Source organism: Rhinopithecus roxellana, chromosome 17, assembly GCF_007565055.1.
Source record: "Rhinopithecus roxellana isolate Shanxi Qingling chromosome 17, ASM756505v1, whole genome shotgun sequence".
NCBI lineage: Eukaryota > Metazoa > Chordata > Mammalia > Primates > Cercopithecidae > Rhinopithecus > Rhinopithecus roxellana.
In genome coordinates, this window is record NC_044565.1 from 13,888,698 (window position 1) to 13,911,141 (window position 22,444).

The 22,444-nt window shown below is 34.8% G+C and overlaps 1 protein-coding gene across 3 annotated transcripts in view; it reads right to left on the reverse strand.

Annotated features, from left to right (window-relative positions):
• LRRTM4 (leucine rich repeat transmembrane neuronal 4) overlaps window positions 1-22,444 on the reverse strand; it is a 790,142-nt gene that overhangs the window by 583,299 nt on the left and 184,399 nt on the right. The window lies entirely within an intron of this gene.

Here is a 22,444-nt window from a genome sequence, read left to right on the forward strand (position 1 = left end):
ATCACTTAACCTGACTTCAAACTATACTACAAGGCAAAATATAGTACTGATACAAAAATAGAAACATAGACCAATGGAACAAAATAGAGAACCCAGAAATAAAGCTGCACACCTACAGCCCTCTGATCTTTGACAAAGTCGACAAAACTAAGCAATGGGGAAAGGAATCCCCACTAAATAAACGGTGCTGGAATAACTGGTTAGCCATATGCAGAAGATTGAAAGTGAAATCTTTCCTTATACCATATACAAAAATCAACTGAAGATAGATAAAATACTTGAATATAAACCCAAAACTATACAATCCCTGGAAGACAACATAGGCAACACCATTCTGGCCATTGACCTTGAGAAGTAATATATGACTAAGTCCTCAACAGCAATTGCAACACAAGCCAAAATGGACAAATGTGACCGTATTAAACTAAACAGCTTCTGCACAGCGAACACAACTATCAACAGAGTAAACAGACAACCTACAGAAAGGGAGGAAATACATAAACTACGCATCCAATGAAGGACTAATGCTTAGAATCTATAAGAAACTTATACAAATGCACAAAAAATTCAAATAACCACATTAAAAAGTGGGTAAAGAAGATAAACAGACACTTCTCCAAAAAGACATAGAAGTGGCTAACAAACATGAAAAAAATTATCATCATCATTAATCGTGAGAAAAATGCAAATCAAAACCACCATGAGATGTCATCTCATACCAGTCAGAATGGCTATTACTAAAAAGAAAAAACAAACAAACAAACAAAAAAACAGATGTTGATGGGTTGTAGAGAAAAGGAAACACTCATACACTATTAATGGGAATGTAAATTAATTTAGCCCTAATGGAAAGCAGTTTGGTGATTTCTCATATACCTAAAAATGAAATTACCATTCGACTCAGCAATCCCATTGCTAAGTATATACCCAAATGAAAATAAATCGTCATACCACAAAGACACCTGCACTTGTATGTTTATTGCAGCGCTATTCACAATATCAAAGCCATGGAATCAACTTAGGTGTCTACCAATGGTGGATTGGATGAAGAAAATATGCTACATATTATACCATGGAATATTATGCAGCCATAAAAAGAACAAAATTATGTTCTTTGCAGCAACATAGATGCAGCTGGAGACAATAATCCTAAGTTAATTAATGCAGTAACAGAAAATCAAATATCACATGTTCCCATTTATAAGTGGAAGGAAAACTGTGCATACAAATACATAAACATGGGAATAATAGATACAGAGACTCCAAAAAGAAGGAATGGAGGGGAACAAGGATTAAAAATAAACTACCTTTTGAGGACTGTGTTCACTTTTGGGTGATGGGAACAATAGAAGCCCAAACCTCAGCATCATGCAATATACTCAAGTAACAAACCTGCACAAGTACATCCTGAATCTAAAATTTTCAAAAAACTGTAATTTTTTTAACTGCAATTTACTTACGGTATATTTAAATTTTCTTAAGAATTTTTTCAAATGACTTTATAAAAATATTTTAAATATAATTTATATGCAATTATGTTTCCTAAATTTGTTTAATTTTAGGACACATTTTTTTCTTTTCTCCCTTTTAATTCTATAAAGCCAGGATGGTGAAAACAAAGATTTCTCTAGCATTTAAATTAGTACTGGCATGTAGCAGGTGTTCAATAAATACTCGTTAAATGACTAACTACTTTGTCAATTGATAATGCATATATTAGTGCCTTCAATTAGAGATGAAGAAATTAAACACTTGAAGTAAAAATGAAGTGGTGAAGACCATACAGCTAATTACTATAATTTCCAGAGTCTTAGTCCTTAACCGCCCCCGCACCGCCCCCCCCCCCCCCCACTCCACTGTATTACACTGATTCCCTCTCTTGAATGTAATTTGCATCCAAGGCAGATATATAAAGAAAAGGTGGAAGCTAAGAGGAAGACAGAGCTACATCTCTTTTTTCATAGACCAGGCATAATGTGAGGAGTGAAGGGGAAGAAGGGGCTCACTCTCCGGAGCAGAGTAAATGTTGTATCAGGGGAAACTTGTGTACTTTTATTCCTCACATCTGATTTTATCCTCTGCAATTCATTTTGCTTCATATCCTAAATAGAATGATGCACGTTGACAACTGGGACCAAGAAAGAGGACAAAACTTAAAGGCCATAAATCTATATTTTGAATATAAAATAGTCTACATGAAACCAAAGGAATGCTAGGATGAAACAGATGCCATGAGAAACTTGATGCACATTATGCTGGTAGATTTTTTAAAAATGATAACATATTTTCAATGAAGTTTTCCAAAGGAAAGATTGCATGGAATAAATTTTCTTTCTATTAGGTAGTTAGATATGCATCTGTTTGGTATCACTAAAATATATATTTTAAGTATATAGTCTCAACCATGCATTGCTAGAGGTGGCAACATAGAGTGGTGGTTGAGAACCTGACTTGAGAGTCAGAAGACCAGAGGTCCACAATTTATGAGTTCACAGATCTTGGGGTTAAAAAACAAAAACAAAAACAAAAAAACACTCTAAGTTGGTATTTTCAATCATAAAATTGGCATAATAATAGAATCTGCTCTATAAGACTGCTATAAAGATTACATGACTTCATACACTTAATGAGGTTAATACACTACCTGGCACAGTGTAAGTTATCACTAAAGATTAGATATCCACATTTGGAACATCAAATATAAACTTAAATGCTGAAATAGCAAATTAACCACAATAAAACTCATACATGGTTTGTTGACCTTTAAAACACTTTTATTGTCACATGCAGAGAACAAGGAGTAAAAAGAATTGGTAGGGATGGAATTATGAACCAAGAATTTTAGTTAGTGTAGAAATAAAAGAATTTATAGTGCCACTGTGTTTGTACTCTCTTGATTTATCATTTACTGAGCATCAGAAAGGATTTCATTTTGGCCTCCATAACTCATGATTTCAATATTCTTTTCAGGCATTTGACACTACAAGTTGTTCAACAGAATAAAAATATAGACCTTGCTCAGGGAACATGATCTAAATTTCAAAGTAAAGAAGATTTTTTAAAAAGTTAGTTGGTGAGATTATAGAGAGAAAGTTTAACAGTGCACATCACACAATCTCATAAAATACCTCTGAGTCAGAGAAAATTCAAGCGGGTGTGAAACCCTGATATAAAGCATTTTGCAATTCCAATTTTTAGATGTTTTACCAGAGAAATGAAATCTTCCATGGACACAGTGGCTATAGTAGATGTCTCCTGTTATTCCCTGGAATATCTAGAACATAAGAGTCCATTTACTCAGACTCCTTTATTAATACTTAACATGAGCCGCTCACTCTGCTACCCAGAGAGGGCCATAAAGACTAGGACAGAGTCCCGAATGTATAGCTGAACACACCCAGGTAGGAAAAACATATCCTCATCCTTACTAGATTTGTCTTCTCATGTTCAAAATCTGTGATCAAATTTTCCTAGGCTTTTTGTTGTTGCTCAGTACCCATGAATGAGCCATATTCTCTCTTGCCTTTGTTTATGTTTTTGCTTTGCCTGGTGTATTCCCTGCTCCATTATCACTGTTCTCGTTTTCCTGGTGAACTCTGCTTAGCTTTGACTCTGCTTAAACATTACTTCTTCATGTAAGCCTTTCCTTACCATATCGTACATTATTTCAGTTACTATTGAAGAGTCCATATTTCCTCTCAAACAATGTTTATCACATTTCCGTGGATAATTATACATTAACTTTTCCCTTGCTACTGGCTGATATGCCCTATGTGACAAGAACCACGCAGGCTGCGGTTTAGCATAAGAGAATGGATTCAATAACTATCTGTTGAATGAATGAAAAAAGTAATGCCCTTGCAATTTAGGTTAAATGCTGAGAGATTTCTATGGTAAAATAATTTCTTTCTGGGGAAAACTAGGAAGTTTATATTGAGTAGTGGCCCTTTAATATGATTGTTTTAGGCACGGATAGAAGTTTCTCAATTTGGGTAAAGGAGAAGGGCATTTATGGGAAGAAAGAAAGCATTTGTAAAAACAAAGCTGTGTGACCACTTTCACTTGGGAAGGTCCCTGTAAGAATAAAAGTCTGTGAAAGACATTGTAAGGGGCTTAACAGAATATACAAAGGCATTGGGATCAAGACGGATGAAGTAATACAGTATCACAGAAGTTCAGTGTCAGTTAGTGGGTGTATCAGAGACTTAAAAACATTTAAGTTAAATAAATTCGAGTATATCTTATTACTGCACGATTTCTTAGAGCCTTTTGCTATACCAATGTGCTATACCAATGTCCTATACCAATGCACTTTACTATGAAGTTATAGTACGTGGAAAGCATTTTAAATATGTTTGCTTATAGAGCACTCTTTCATGGAGCATCATGAATGATTGATGTACATAGAACAAATTTTAGAAGTCAATAGTATATGTCAGTGGTTTCACCCTGAGAGGATATTTGGCAATGGCTGGAGATATTTTGGGTTATTACACCTGTGCAGGTCAGGAATTGTTACTCATTACTAGTGAGTATAGGCCAGGAATGCTATTAACATACTCCAATACATAAGAGACAGCTTCTACAACAAATAATCATCTGCCCTAAAATAACAATAGTGGCAAACTTGAGAAGCCCTAGTGTAGTGCAACAGCTGTGGATACAGATGGGACTTAAAGTCTCCATTTTGTCACTTCATAACTGTTAGATCTTAAACAAATTATTTAATACCTAGAACACAGATGCTTCATGGGAAAATAGAAATAAAATTACTTAATTTGGAGAATAAAGTTATTTTTAAAAGATAATGTACATAAAATCATATAACAAAATATCTTCCAGAGAACAGTCATTTAATAAATTAAAACTGTCGAAGTTAGGTGGTGTAGGTTGTTTTGTTAGTTTCATTTTCCTCTATACCTAGGAAATGTATTCTCTCTGCTTCTAATATAAAAGCAGAGTTGTGTACTGCAAAAAGCAGCTACTTTGTAAGTATACCAGTGGTATGTTCCCCAGGCAAGTTCAAACTGAGGACTGTATGCCATGAATCACAATTAGAATCCTGAGAATGAGTAGATTATCCAAACTGGGCCATAAGCAGCTCTCTCAAGGATTCCAAACTTGACATAATGATAGTCTTTATCTTTTGTCAAAAGACTGTGATAAAATGTTTCTGGTTATGACTAAAGCTCTTTTGCAGTAAGACAGATGGAAGCTGGTATTAAGAGGAAAGCAAATTAATTCACTATATCTAGTCATCATTGAAGCCAGTTCCCCCAGGTTGTTTGAGGTAAGTAGAGACATTTCAACCTCTATTTTACTTTATCTAACTCATTGAGTTTCTGTTACTTACAACCAAAAGAGCTCTAACAGACACAGGAAAAGATATTTTTTCTGTAGAAAATGGAAAGCTCTCATACTTTTTAACACATGCTACAAAACAGCTCTCCTAGGTAACTTGCTTGGTCTTGTCATAAAATAGATTTTCTATGGAAAACACATTTTAATGTTTCACAGAAAAAATGAACAAATTTTATTATTAAATTAAAACATTAGGATTTCTCAAACCCCCAATTAATTTTTGGATTTTATTTTATATATATTAACTCTTGAAGCCTAGTTGCTCTGAACTAGTAGTAATCAATATCTTTTATTCTGTATTCTACTTCTAAAATTTGGTTTTTAATTTTAGTCATATCTGGCTAATAGTACTGGCTATTAGTAACCTGTACTGAATTTTCCAAAAAATTTTTTAAAAGGCAAAAGATATCAATTATCATAGCTATTATATAATCTAAAATCACAAAAGAATCTCCAGCTGCATTTAGCAGATTTATTCATTCATTAAGTACTTGTTTATGAAGCACCTACTAAGTGTCATTTATTGTTGTGAAAAGCTGATATGTTTATCCTAACAGTGGAGATATATAATAATCAAGACAAAACCTTTGTAGTTTGTGCTATAAGGTAAATAAACAAGAGATTGTGATATAAATGTAAGTATGCAGGTGGTCAGGGACAGCTTCTCTGAAGAAAAATTAAGCTGCTATCTGAAAGTGAAGAAAAAGAAAAATCAGCATCCTCTATATGAGGTAAATAGGGCCTAGAATTCCATAACATAATATTAAAATATTCAAGAAACAAGTCAAAAGAACATGAAAAATAACAATGAAAATTTTATTTCATAATAAAACATATAATTAACATATACCAATTAATTCTGAGATGGTACAGGTGTTGAAATTATCTGACAAAGACTGTAAACAGCCATTGCAATCATGCTCTAGAAGGTAAGGGTAAACACTCTTGAAATAAATAAAGACACAGCAAGTTTAAGCAGAAAATATAAAGAATAGCTAAATGGAAATTTTAGAACTAAAAACAACAGTGTGAGCTTCATAGAAGAATAGAATTTATGCAGGAAAACATCAATGAAACTGAAGATATGTAATAAAATTAGTCAGGACAACAACAACAAACAAGATCAGGGAAAAATGAACATATCAAGTCTTACGAACCTTTAGGTCAACACCAAAAGTTTAATATTTGTGCTATTGTAGTACCAGAAGAAAGATTATGATGTAGAAGAAAAAGCTAAACAAACAGTTACTGAAAATTTCCAAAATTTGGTGAAAGTGATAAACTTACAAATTTAAGAAGCTCAATGAATCAAAAATAGGATGAAAGCAAATAAGACTATGCAGAGTTATATCCCAATCAAACTGCCGAAAACTAAAGAGAGTAAATGTGAGAGCAAATTCTAGAGTCACCAGAGTTACTAACATGAGTCAGTCTCTCTGCTACCCACAGGGAACAGACATGAAGACTAGGACACAATCCTTAATGTCTTGATGAACATACCTGGGGGTAAATTATGTCCCCATCTTTACTAGATTTCTTTTCTCATGCCACAAATCTATGATCAATTCTTTCTAGACTTGAATAATTATATAAATAGATAGATAAATAATTATATAATAAATAGTTATTGATAATATAATAAATAACTAAAATAATACTGTAATTAAGTATACAAATATCTGAAATAATTATATAAATAGTAAAACACTCAGTTAAAATTAAGTAAAATTATAAAAATATGCAAATAGTTTAAAGGAATAAAAGAGCAAGAAATGAACAGAAAACAATAAATAAAGATAAAACAATAAAATGGCAAACCTAACAAACATATCGATAATCATATTAAATATAAATGGTGTAATCACAATAATTAAAAAGAAAAAGGTAATGTCAAACTCTATTTTTAAAATTGGTAACCTGGATTTTATCAAAGCTCAAAATTTATGCTCTGAGAAATGCAGGAGTAGGAGAAGGAAAAGGCAAGTTAAAGTGTGGAAAAAATATTTTCAAATCACACACCTTAAAAAGAACTTTTGTGAAGAATATATAAAGAATTCTAAAAACTCAACAGTAAGAAACAAACAGTCCAACAGGAAAAAAATATACAAAATATTTGAAGAGACAACTCATGGAAGGAGATATACAGGTGGCTAATAGGCATATTTAAAGATGTCTAATCTTCTTTTTCATTAAGATAATGCAAACTAAAACTATAATGACATACTACTGTTATACACGCAGTAGGATGAAACGACAACCACCTCCTGACAATACCACTTGCTCGTAAGAATGTCAGCAATTGGAACCCTCATACATTGCAGGTGGGAATGCAAAATGATAATAGTTACTCTGAAAACCATTTGGCAGTTTCTTTTAACGTTAAATATATATTCACCATATGAATTTGTGATCTCACTCTCAGATATTTACCCCTGAGGAAACACACACACACACACAAACACACACACACATATATACACACACACACAAACAAAAGTTGTACATGATATTGACAGCAGTTACATTTAAAATCACAAACATTTAAAACAATCCAAATATCCCTTCTGACTGAGTGGATAAAACAAACTAGTATTTTTTACAATAGAATACTACTTATCAAAAAAAAGAAGAAATAAACTATAGGTACTCGTGCCACCCTTATGAACAAAAGGAGTTACTATGGTGAGTAAAATAAGCCATTCTCAAAAGTTTACAAAATGTATGATTCCGTTATGTGGCATTCTGGGAATGGTAAAATATAGGAACAAGGAAAAGATTAGTACTTTGCCTAGCCTAGGGACAAGTTGATACAATAATAGGCATGAGGCAGAGTTTAACTACAAAAAGTGGTACTTGGTGAGGTGATGGAGCTGCTATATCTCCCAATTATACCCAAATAAAAAAAGGGAAAATTCACATTAAGATAATTCATAGAAAACTGAATTAGAAATGGCTGATATATGATCAATGTTTCATCTCACTATCAATTTAATATAAATGTAAAAGATATATTTGCCAAAACAATGACAGAAATGTACATGTGCAAGTACTTGTGTATACATTTGTGTGCTGGGGGTCTATGTACTTACATGGGGACGTGGACACTGGAATGTGGAAAAAGAGACATTCATATAACTGTCAGCAGGAATTTTACATTGGTACAATATTCCTTAAAGTTTTTCAAAAATTTGTAGAAACCTTCCTCTAGAAATAAAATAAGAAAATAATCATGGATGTAGACAAAAATGTAGCTATGAGGTTTTTAATTGCAAAATTAATTTTAACATCGTTTAATCCAATGAAATGTAACTAAGCAATAATAGGGGTTTCATTAAGTAATAATAATAAAAAGAGCCCTTGAAATAATGCTAAAAATAGTTACTTAAGTGAAAATAATCACAATAGATTGATTTAAAAAAATAGTTACAGAATAAAAGCATGGCTTGAAAATTTTGGGAACGAATATTTATATTTCTTAAATATGCACTACTGAAAACATGACAAAATTATGTGTATGATGCGATACAGTCTCCATTCTCTCCCACAGATGCACTCTGCACTCCCTCTTCCCTGCCCTGGGACAGCATCGAACAACTCCCTGACACTCCAGCTCTCAACTTGTTTGGCCAATTGTTTGGCCAATATAGGGTGGCAGAATTGAAGCAAAGAAGGACATTAAAAGTGTTTATTCCTCAATTCTCTCTCTACTGTTTGTGATTTGATAATGGTTACATGCGTTGACAAAAGACCATAACTCCTATCAAGTGGCTAAACCTTAAAGCGATAGTTTTGACAGATTTCCCATCACTATGGCCTCCTGTTCAGACCCAGGAGCTGTGATAGCTTCACACTGGTTCAATCCTAGGGGTTTTCAATATCCCTTGTCATTGTCTCTCACTGCCTTTGTAAGTAGCTCCTTTGTAAAACTTTCTTTAATCACTTCATTTTAATTAACAGTTATTTCTAGCCAGGATCCTGAAAACTATTTACAGAAATGTATTAACAGAATATTTGGAGTACTATTGGACTACTATTTATTTATACCATACTCTTATTTGGAACATTATGCATAATATTATTAATAAACTGTAGAACACTAAATTACACTATTAAGTGGACTCATCACAGAATAAAAAATACATAATTTACTAAAATATTATTTATCAAATTATCTGTAGTGATAGATTAGTTGTGTTTTTAAAATAAATCATGGATATACAGTTTTGTAGAATATAATAAACATGAATTGCAAAAAATAAAGTTTTAAAAATATACAAGTCTTCATTTTTCATATTCAAATCCCACAGACATAAAATTACTCTGTTAAATTGCTATAAAAGTTTCTAAACTTGATTTTTATTGTGTTCATAAACCTGCATCAATTTGCAGCCCATATTCTTGGATGTTCTGGTCTAAAATATGGACACAAAAATCATCCAATAATATGGCACATAAATATCTGTATCTATATCATCTATTTCTTTAGATATATACTTATATCTATCTAAACATGTACATAATTAATGATGCTTGAACCAGGTGATGTTACCTGTTGGATGCTCTATAACTATTTGTTGAACATATAAATGGTCAAACTTGAAAAAAAAAATCAACTAACAAAACACAAGTACATACACACACACACACACACACACACACACATATATGTATATTTACTTATATATGTTTTTTATTTCTAAAGTTTCAGAGGTAGCACTCTCTCATATACTTCTACAGGGCTGGAAGATAGTCAAAACCTATCTCAGTGGTTAAGTGAGCATACTTTTTGACCTGTATGCTCATTTAACCATTTAGATATGTTGAATATACTGTTAAACTTAACAGTATTATTCACTAGACTAGACAAAAAATGGAAGAAATTATAGAAGGATTCAAAGTAGAGTTTGAAAGGCTTTCATAATACAATACAAAAAAATTTTAAAAAATTTTTAAAAGGAAATTTTATTTTACATTTTATTTTATAGTCTGCATTGTGCTGCATTATACTTCTGGAAAATGAAATATAATATTTTCAGGAAAAAGGGAAAATTATATATACACACATTTAATATAAAATATAATTTTATAAGTTTATATAATTTTATATATACATACATACAATGTTATGAAAAGATACAAAATAATTGTCAAGTGAAATATTCCTTACAAATATACAAAGTTAAATATAATATTTTAAAGAATATATTTAAAGAATATATCTGTAAGAATATAAAAAACATTTATTTCTGTTATTGGAATTACGATTTTTGAAAAAAATTAGTATTTTGCCTATATATAATCTTTAAATTTCTTCAATGAACCTATATTTTGAATGAACACAAATAAATTAATTATAACCACATCTTATGTATACATGTATAAAAATTACAAAAATAATAACAAAGAGTAAACATGAATACTATATATATATATATATATTCAAGCAGAACTCATTATCAGATGAGTGCAAAGGTGGTTAGATATTAAAAAACTGTCAACATAATCTTACATCAACAAGTTAATGAGAAAATTAAATGAAAAGGTATTTGATAAAGTCTACCAGCCACTTATAATAAAAAACTCTGAAGAAAACAAAAGTAGAAGACCATTAAAACTGACAGCAAATATGATTATAAATGTCAAACCACTGAAAGCATTTCCAGTAATATCAGGAGGTGGGCAGAGATGCTGGATAGCTTCATTTGTTTTTAATCAACAGTGTTTTGGAGGACATAGTGAATGCAATAAGAAAATAACATCAGAGAAGTAGAGATAACACCTATTTTGGTGATGAAATTAGAGATTAGTGAAAAGCCATTAAAATTAATTATTGACTTTTGTACCTTGGCTGCATATAAAGTAAATACATTAAAAAATAAAACTCTAGCTCATCTCTATTCTGGCAGTAGTTACTTAGAAAAACAGATGGGAAGAAAACATCTTCTATTCACAACTACAACAACAATAACAAAAAAAAAAACACCTAGAAAATGCTTATGAATGAATTTTATAAGAAAAGTCTAGCAGAAATAGTAACAGAAACTCTAACATCTTTTTGTAAAACATAAATAAGATTTAAACAAATGGAAAGTGATACTATACTACTGACTGGAACTTATTTCCCAAAACGTACTAAAAATGTCATATAATTATGAAGGTAACTGTGAGAGTTTTGTTGTTTGTTTTTTCATTGGGAAGGGAGAGATAAGAGAACCTTAAAGTTTATAATAAAGAATAAATATGTAAAATGACAACATTTTTGCTGCAGAACAAAGGAAAATGAGTACATATGTTCTATCAGACATTAGAAAATACATAAATTTACTGTAGTCAAATCCATGTCGAAGTTGTAAAGAAATAATGATACATTAATGGATTAGAATAAGAATACCATATAAAATACAAATAAATTTCCAGTGCATATGAAAAAACGAAAGTAGTGTTATTCCAATTTAGTGCATAAATAACAGATTACAGATTACTTAACTAGTGTTGTTTTTAAAGCTAGCTAGCTAGCTAGGAGAATATAACATTATACCCCTATCTTACACCATATACAATAATAAATTCCAGTTAATTCCCTAGAACTAGGTTCAGAATCTTTATAAATGGGAAATTTAACTTCAGGAACTTCAACTTTTTCACTCATAAATTTTTATCATGAAGAAATTGGAAATGCCGAGTTGTTACAATATGAATTTAGAAAAAAATTGAGAAAACTCTATACATTTGAAATAAATATTTAAATGGCTTTCTAAAATTTCTTCTAGAATTTTTCTAAAATAATATGTATAGTCCAGTGTTAAGCTATAACTTTGTAATCAAGACTTGAAATCCAAAAATCTATGAAAGGAAATGGAGATATATTTGAATATAAAACTAATTAAAAACCATTTATGGAAGTGCAATAGAAAAGTTAAAAGGCCAAACAATTGACTTGGGAAACTTATTTCTACCAGCAAGCAATCCTTTATAATATCTATAAAATACAAAAACTCTTATAAACAGACTAAAACAGGACAATCTAAAGGAAAAATAATAAAGGATATGAATTGGCAATTACTGAAGAAAACAATCTAAAATATTCAGAAACCATATGAAATATTGTTCTGACTCACCAGTACTCAGAAATATGCCATGTATAAAAGACTTCACTGTAGTGAAATACCACTATAAGCATATCACTGAAAAAAATAAAATATTAAACAAATAAATGAAACTTTTTAAATTGCATTTTAAGTTCAGGGGTACACATTAAGGTTTGTTTTATAGGTAAATGTGTGTCACAGGGGTTTCTTTAAAGATTATTTTGTCACCCAGGTATTCAGCCTAGTACCCATTAGTTACTTTCCCTGATCCTCTCCTTCCTCCTACCCTGTATGCTCACGTAGGCCCCAGTCCCTGTTGTTCCTCTCTATGTGCTCTTGTGTTATCATCATTTAGCTCCCACTTAAAAGTGAAAACATACAGTATTTGGTTTTCAGTTCCTGCATTTGTTTGCTAAGAATAATAACCACCAACTCCTTCTACTGGAGGAAACACACATTGATATATCTCACTGTGAAATAAAGTAGGAAAAAAAAACAAACATAAAATTCAGAAAGACATGCCTAGTTTGACAAGGTATTCCCAATTTAAGTATTGTATTTCATAGCAATAGCAACAGCTATATTTGAAGATGTAAGTGTAATGATGTTTATTGCAGTATTTGTTAAAATATAATGGTGAAAGACATGAAACCAATTGAATTCCCATCAGCAGTAGGATAGTTGAAAACCTTATGATACATCTAATCCCTGGAATATTAAAGAATATGCATAAATAAACCAAATGATTTGGAAACATTTCCATGAGATATTTTGAAACAATTTTAAAAAGCAAAAATCAACATGCTTTTGTGAAACAATGACAAATGTATATATACACATAGTTAATGTGAATCAGTATGTACACAAGTATACTTTTACATAATTGTATGAGCGTAGAGAAAGATATAGAGTGATTTATATTAAGTCATGGATTCAGACTACTTGGTAGTTAATGTGTGTGAAGAGAAGGAAGGGGCCAAGTTAAATGAGGAACAAAAAGAAGATCACACTAGCACAAAAATATTTTTCCCGTGGGGTGTGTGTGTCTGTGTGTGTGTGTATGTAATTGTGTTTGGAACATTATTTTTAAACCCAAATAATAATTACTGTGTCATGTATTTAGAAATGGTTGATGATACTCTGGTTTACAATTCTCTGAGTATCCTCCTTTCTTCATTTTGTATAACTTTATTAATGAAGTCACCTTCATCACATGTTTGAAATATGTGACAGTGTCAATTAAAGTGAGAAATTAAAGGTCAAGGTGCATAAAGATGTCATAATCCATAGTCAATCATGAGCATCAATTGACAATGAGGGAAGATTCTATTATTATAGGACAACTTTTCTTTTCTTCTGTTTAGCATTGACAAGAAGATGTTCTCACCTTTTGATGCTGAGCCTAACCTTCCATTTTGTGGAATAAGAGTTTAAAGCTATTTGTTCAGTTATTCTTATCTATGTTTGAATAATAATTAGATTTTAGGAGTGAAGTCATTTCACTGATTTGATGTACAACCCACCAGATGGTCAGAGGAAAATGTGTTAGTTTCCTACATTTGACCGCAATGAAGAATAAATTCAAACTCTCAGTTACCTAACACACTGAAGACAGATTATTCTGGCAACTGTTAAGTGATCCTCATTACTCTTGGATCATTTTGTCAACTCAGGAATTGCAATTAATTTTATGCATGGCCCACCTTATTTAAAGTACTCACTATCCCAGGAAATTGCTTGGACAGAGTTGTAATCAGAAGTTCTCATTGCTCCGGGTGTTTACATTTGAGGAGAGACCAAGTTTGTTCCTGCTTGATAGAGCTATATTTTAATGTGAGTTATTGGTCTAAATATGACAACATGGAAATCCCTTAAGCCACACAATTTCATTTTCCAAACCAAAATAAATTTTTTTTGCAAACTGGTTTGCAAATTCCAGAGAAAGAGAATAAGGAAGAACAATTATTTTTTGTTTTTCCTTAGTACAAGCTATTACAAATGCCTTGTCAGTGAAAGTAGACTAATAGAGAAACAAAAAATAACATAAAGACTAAAAGCCTGTTGCAAGATTTTTAGCAAGAAGCCTAATTGGTAACATTAAACAAATCAAAACAAGTAGATACAATTAATTTACATATTTGTCCTTATGAATATTTTTAAAGATTAAAATTTATGGCTAATTTTATTCTATGAATATGAATTACACATTTAAATTAAGCATTATAAAATGCTGATTTCCTTATTTTTAAGTATCAAAAGTTTAACACATGTGAAAAAATGAAATTCAAATTATTATTTAAGGGGGGGCGGAGCAAGATGGCCGAATAGGAACAGCTCCAGTCTCCAACTCCCAGCGCGAGCGACACAGAAGACCGGTGATTTCTGCATTTTCAACTGAGGTACTAGGGAGTGCTGGACAATCGGTGCTGGTCAGCTGCTGCAGCCTGACCAGCGAGAGCTGAAGCAGGGCGAGGCATCGCCTCACCTGGAAGCGCAAGGGGGAAGGGGATCCGTTTTCCTAGCCAGGGGAACTGAGACACACAACACCTGGAAAATCGGGTAACTCCCACCCCAATACGGCGCTTTAAGCAAAGAGGCACACCAGGAGAATATATCCCAAGCCTGGCCGGGAGGGTCCCACGCCCACGGAGCCTCCCTCACTGCTAACACAGCAGTCTGCCGCAATCTATCCGCAAGGCAGCAGCGAGGCTGGGGGAGGGGCGCCCGCCATTGCTGAGGCTTAAGTAGGTAAACAAAGCCGCTGGGAAGCTCGAACTGGGTGGAGCTCACAGCAGCTCAAGGAAGCCTGCCTGTCTCTGTAGTCTCCACCTCTGGGGACAGCGCACAGCTGAAGACCAACAGGGGAAGTAGCGGGAGCCGGTGCAGACGCGAACGACTCTGTCTGACAGCTTTGGGGAGAGCCCTGGATCTCCCAACGCGGAGGTTGAGATCTGAGAACGGACAGACTGCCTGCTCAGGTGTGTCCCTGACCCCTGAGTAGCCTAGCTGGGAGAAATCCCCCACTAGGGGCAGTCTGACGCCCCACACCTCACAGGGTGGAGTACACCCCTGAGAGGAAACTTCCAAAGGAAGAATCAGACAGCTACACTCGCTGTTCAGCAATATTCTATCTTCGGCAACCTCTGCTGCTGATACCCAGGCAAACAGGGTCTGGAGTGGACCTCAAGCAATCTCCAACAGACCAACAGACAGTCCTTCTGACTGTCAGAAGGAAAACTATCAAACAGGAAGGACACCTATACCAAAACCCCATCAGTACGTCACCACCATCAAAGACCAGAGACAGATAAAACCACAAAGATGGGGAAGAAGCAGGGCAGAAAAGCTGGAAATTCAAAAAATAAGAGTGCATCTCCCCCTGCAAAGGAGCGCAGCCCATCGCCAGCAATGGATCAAAGCTGGTCAGAGAATGACTTGGACGAGAGGAGAGAAGAAGGCTTCAGTCCATTAAACTTATCAGAGCTAAAGGAGGAATTACGTACCCAGCGCAAAGAAACTAAAAATCTTGAAAAAAGAGTGGAAGAATTGACAGCTAGACTAATTAATGCAGAGAAGATCATAAACGAAATGACAGAGATGAAAACCATGACACGAGAAATACGTGACAAATGCACAAGCTTCAGTAACCGACTCGATCAACTGGAAGAAAGAGTATCAGCGATTGAAGATCAAATGAATGAAATGAAGCGAGAAGAGAAACCAAAAGAAAAAAGAAGAAAAAGAAATGAACAAAGCCTGCAAGAAGTATGGGATTACGTAAAAAGACCAAATCTACGTCTGATTGGGGTGCCTGAAAGTGAGGGGGAAAATGGAACCAAGTTGGAAAACACTCTTCAGGATATCATCCAGGAGAACTTCCCCAACCTAATAGGGCAGGACAACATTCAAATTCAGGAAATACAGAGAACGCCACAAAGATACTCCTCGAGAAGAGCAACTCCAAGACACATAATTGCCAGATTCACCAAAGTTGAAATGAAGGAAAAAATCTTAAGGGCAGCCAGAGAGAAAGGTCGGGTTACCCACAAAGGGAAGCCCATCAGACTAACAGCAGATCTCTCGGCAGAAACTCTACAAGCCAGAAGAGAGTGGGGGCCAATATTCAACGTTCTTAAAGAAAAGAATTTTAAACCCAGAATTTCATATCCAGCCAAACTAAGTTTCATAAGTGAAGGAGAAATAAAATCCTTTACAGATAAGCAAATGCTTAGAGATTTTGTCACTACCAGGCCTGCCTTACAAGAGACCCTGAAGGAAGCCCTAAACATGGAAAGGAACAACCGGTACCAGCCATCGCAAAAACATGCCAAAATGTAAAGACCATCGAGGCTAGGAAGAAACTGCATCAACTAACGAGCAAAATAACCAGTTAATATCATAATGGCAGGATAAAGTTCACACATAACAATATTAACCTTAAATGTTAATGGACTAAATGCTCCAATTAAAAGACACAGACTGGCAAACTGGATAAAGAGTCAAGACCCATCAGTCTGCTGTATTCAGGAGACCCATCTCACATGCAGAGACATACATAGGCTCAAAATAAAGGGATGGAGGAAGATCTACCAAGCAAATGGAGAACAAAAACAAGCAGGGGTTGCAATCCTAGTCTCCGATAAAGCAGACTTTAAACCATCAAAGATCAAAAGAGACAAAGAAGGCCATTACATAATGGTAAAGGGATCAATTCAACAGGAAGAGCTAACTCTCCTAAATATATATGCACCCAATACAGGAGCACCCAGATTCATAAAGCAAGTCCTTAGAGACTTACAAAGAGACTTAGACTCCCATACAATAATAATGGGAGACTTCAACACTCCGCTGTCAACATTAGACAGATCAACGAGACAGAAAGTTAACAAGGATATCCAGGAATTGAACTCATCTCTGCACCAAGCAGACCTAATAGACATCTATAGAACTCTCCACCCCAAATCAACAGAATATACATTCTTCTCAGCACCACATCGCACTTATTCCAAAATTGACCACATAATTGGAAGTAAAGCACTCCTCAGCAAATGTAAAAGAACAGAAATTATAACAAACTGTCTCTCAGACCACAGTGCAATCAAACTAGAACTCAGGACTAAGAAACTCAATCAAAACCGCTCAACTACATGGAAACTGAACAACCTGCTCCTGAATGACTACTGGGTACATAACGAAATGAAGGCAGAAATAAAGATGTTCTTTGAAAGCAATGAGAACAAAGATACAACATACCAGAATCTCTGGGACACATTTAAAGCAGTGTGTAGAGGGAAATTTATAGCACTAAATGCCCACAAGAGAAAGCTGGAAAGATCTAAAATGGACACTCTAACATCACAATTAAAAGAACTAGAGAGGCAAGAGCAATCACATTCAAAAGCTAGCAGAAGGCAAGAAATAACTAAGATCAGATCAGAACTGAAGGAGATAGAGACACAAAAAACCCTCCAAAAAATCAATGAATCCAGGAGTTGGTTTTTTGAAAAGATCAACAAAATTGACAGACCACTCGCAAGGCTAATAAAGAAGAAAAGAGAGAGGAATCAAATAGATGCAATAAAAAATGATAAAGGGGATATCACCACTGACCCCACAGAAATACAAACTACCATCAGAGAATACTATAAACGCCTCTACGCAAATCAACTAGAAAATCTAGAAGAAATGGATAATTTCCTGGACACTTACACTCTCCCAAGGCTAAACCAGGAAGAAGTTGAATCCCTGAATAGACCAATAGCAGGCTCTGAAATTGAAGCAACAATTAATAGCCTACCCACCAAAAAAAGTCCAGGACCAGATGGATTCACAGCTGAATTCTACCAGAGGTACAAGGAGGAGCTGGTACCATTCCTTCTGAAACTATTCCAATCAATAGAACAAGAGGGAATCCTCCCTAACTCATTTTATGAGGCCAACATCATCCTGATACCAAAACCTGGCAGAGACACAACAAAAAAAAGAGAATTTTAGACCAATATCCCTGATCAACATTGATGCAAAAATTCTCAATAAAATACTGGCAAACCTGATTCAGCAGCACATCAAAAAGCTTATCCACCATGATCAAGTGGGCTTCATCCCTGGGATGCAAGGCTGGTTCAACATTCGCAAATCAATAAACGTAATCCAGCATATAAACAGAACCAAAGACAAGAACCACATGATTGTCTCAATAGATGCAGAAAAGGCTTTTGACAAAATTCAACAGCCCTTCATGCTAAAAACGCTCAATAAATTCGGTATTGATGGAACGTACCTCAAAATAATAAGAGCTATTTATGACAAACCCACAGCTAATATCATACTGAATGGGCAAAAACTGGAAAAATTCCCTTTGAAAACTGGCACAAGACAGGGATGCCCTCTCTCACCACTCCTATTCAACATAGTGTTGGAAGTTCTGGCTAGGGCAATCAGGCAAGAGAAAGAAATCAAGGGTATTCAGTTAGGAAAAGAAGAAGTCAAATTGTCCCTGTTTGCAGATGACATGATTGTATATTTAGAAAACCCCATGGTCTCAGCCCAAAATCTCCTTAAGCTGATAAGCAACTTCAGCAAAGTCTCAGGATACAAAATTAATGTGCAAAAATCACAAGCATTCTTATACACCAGCAACAGACAAGCAGAGAGCCAAATCAGGAATGAACTTCCATTCACAATTGCTTCAAAGAGAATAAAATACCTAGGAATACAGCTTACAAGGGATGTAAAGGACCTGTTCAAGGAGAACTACAAACCACTGCTCAGTGAAATCAAAGAGGACACAAACAAATGGAAGAACATACCATGCTCATGGATAGGAAGAATCAATATCGTGAAAATGGCCATACTCCCCAAGGTTATTTATAGATTCAATGCCATCCCCATCAAGCTACCAATGAGTTTCTTCACAGAATTGGAAAAAACTGCTTTAAAGTTCATATGGAACCAAAAAAGAGCCCGCATTGCCAAGACAATCCTAAGTCAAAAGGACAAAGCTGGAGGCGTCACGCTACCTGACTTCAAACTATACTACAAGGCTACAGTAACCAAAACAGCATGGTACTGGTACCAAAACAGAGATATAGACCAATGGAACAGAACAGAGTCCTCAGAAATAATACCGCACATCTACAGCCATCTGATCTTTGACAAACCTGAGAGAAACAAGAAATGGGGAAAGGATTCCCTATTTAATAAATGGTGCTGGGAAAATTGGCTAGCCATAAGTAGAAAGCTGAAACTGGATCCTTTCCTTACCCCTTATACGAAGATTAATTCAAGATGGATTAGAGACTTAAATGTTAGACCTAATACCATGAAAACCCTAGAAGAAAATCTAGGTAGTACCATTCAGGACATAGGCATGGGCAAGGACTTCATGTCTAAAACACCAAAAGCAACAGCAGCAAAAGCAAAAATTGACAAATGGGATCTAATTAAACTAAAGAGCTTTTGCACAGCAAAAGAAACTACCATCAGAGTGAACAGGCAACCTACAGAATGGGAGAAAATTTTTGCAACCTACTCATCTGACAAAGGGCTAATATCCAGAATCTACAAAGAACTCAAACAAATATACGAGAAAAAAAACAAACAACCCCATCAAAAAGTGGGGAAAGGATATGAACAGACATTTCTCAAAAGAAGATATTCATACAGCCAACAGACACATGAAAAAATGCTCATCGTCACTCGCCATCAGAGAAATGCAAATCAAAACCACAGTGAGATACCATCTCACACCAGTTAGAATGGCAATCATTAAGAAGTCAGCAAACAACAGGTGTTGGAGAGGATGTGGAGAAATAGGAACACTTTTACACTGTTGGTGGGATTGTAAACTAGTTCAACCATCATGGAAAACAGTATGGCAATTCCTCAAGGATCTAGAACTAGATGTACCATATGACCCAGCCATCCCACTACTGGGTATATACCCAAAGGATTATAAATTATTCTACTACAAAGACACATGTACACGTATGTTTATTGCAGCACTATTCACAATAGCAAAGACTTGGAATCAACCCAAATGTCCATCTGTGACAGACTGGATTAAGAAAATGTGGCACATATACACCATGGAATACTATGCAGCCATAAAAAAGGATGAGTTTGCGTCCTTTGTAGGGACATGGATGCAGCTGGAAACCATCATTCTTAGCAAACTATCACAAGAAGAGAAAACCAAACACCGCGTGTTCTCACTCATAGGTGAGAACTGAACAATGAGATCACTTGGACTCGGGAAGGGGAACATCACGCACTGGGGCCTATCATGGGGAGGGGGGAGGGGGGAGGAGGGAGGGATTGCATTGGGGAGTTATACATGATATAAATGATGAACAAACCTGCACGTTATGCACATGTACCCTAGAACTTAACGTATATAAATAAAAAAAAATTATTATTTAAAATGCTATTACATCATGAAATAAAGGTAAGATGTAGTAATATTAGAAAATGCAAAACTCATCAGAATTTACAAATAAAAGCATAATCAAGATAATTTTATTTTTTTCAATTAATTGGTGTTAACAGCTGATGTATAGTTCTCAAGGTTTTCTTTTCCTTTTGATTTGCACAAATAAAATAAAATTTAAAAGTGGGTATAAATATGACTACAGAACTGCCTCTGAGTTGCTACTCTCAGCACACTGCCTGTGGGGTAGCCCTGCTAGAAAGATATACCTTTGTTGTGTATTGTATATCTCTTGTTTGTAAATTCTTCAATGCCATGCTTGAAGATGAAATACTTTTCTATTATATGGCTAACTCATAATACAAAAATCTATTACCTACTATTAGGCTTTCAGATGCTTTCCACTTTCTCTGTCTTTCATATAAAACTGTAATGAACATCCTTGCACATATATTTTTTCTGAACTTTATGTAGGGGGATAAAGACACCATTGCTGAAGTTACATAAATATCTATATTTTCATCTACTTATTTTATAATTCTTTTTTACCTTTTGAAGCTTTTTGTGTATAAGAATACAGTTTAATTTTTTAAACCAAATTATTATCTAAATCCTAATATAACTTATTGAATAATGTACCCCCAACTGAGATGAAATGCAGCTGATGCAAGGCAGGTGAGCCCTAAAGCTGGGGCTTAGCCCAGGAAGGTTATTGGCTTCACCGGAAAGGATTCAAGAGCAAGCCAGTGGTGGAAGATGGAAGAAAACAGCTTTATCGAGGCATGAGTGTTACAGTTCCATGACTGCATCTGTAGAGCAGGGCTACTCCACAGGCAGTGTGCTGAGAGTAGCAACTCAGAGGCAGTTCTGTAGTCATATTTATACCCACTTTCAATTGCATGCAAATTAAGGGGTGGGGTATTCTACAATTTCTGCAAAAGGAGTGTTAACTTCTGGGTCACTGCTATGGAAAGGGGCAGTGACTTCCAAGTGTTGCCATGGCAATGGTAAACTGATATGGCACCGGTGGTCATGTCTTACGGAGAGGTGCTTTTGCCTCTTTCCTGTTTCAGCTGGTGTTTAATCTGGTCCAGCGTCCCATCTCCTACTTCAATAGAGAAGCCATGAGTAGAGGAGAGAAATAAAGTTATAAAAGAGCTCCAGGCTAGGAGTTAAAGGATGCATGTCCAGACAAGCGGTTCTTAAATTTTAGCACGTATAAAAATCACCTGGAGATCTTCTTAAAATGCAGATATCTTGGACATACTTCCTAGAAATTGTATTTATTGGGTGGGAGGGGTGGGACCATAGAATTTGCATTTGTAATGAACTCTCAGGTAATGCTGATGCAGTTGGTTTGAGTAGCATATTTCGAACTTGACTATCACTAACCAACTGTGCGACTCAGTAAGTTTCCTAGAAGCAAACCTTGAAACCAGTCATCATGGGCAAGTATTTTATTAGAGTACTCCCAGGAGACTGTAAGAGAGTCATAGAAGCAGGACCAGGAAAGCAAAAAAAGACAGCACTCGTGATTTCAGGCAATCTCAGCTTTACGCAGGTATGA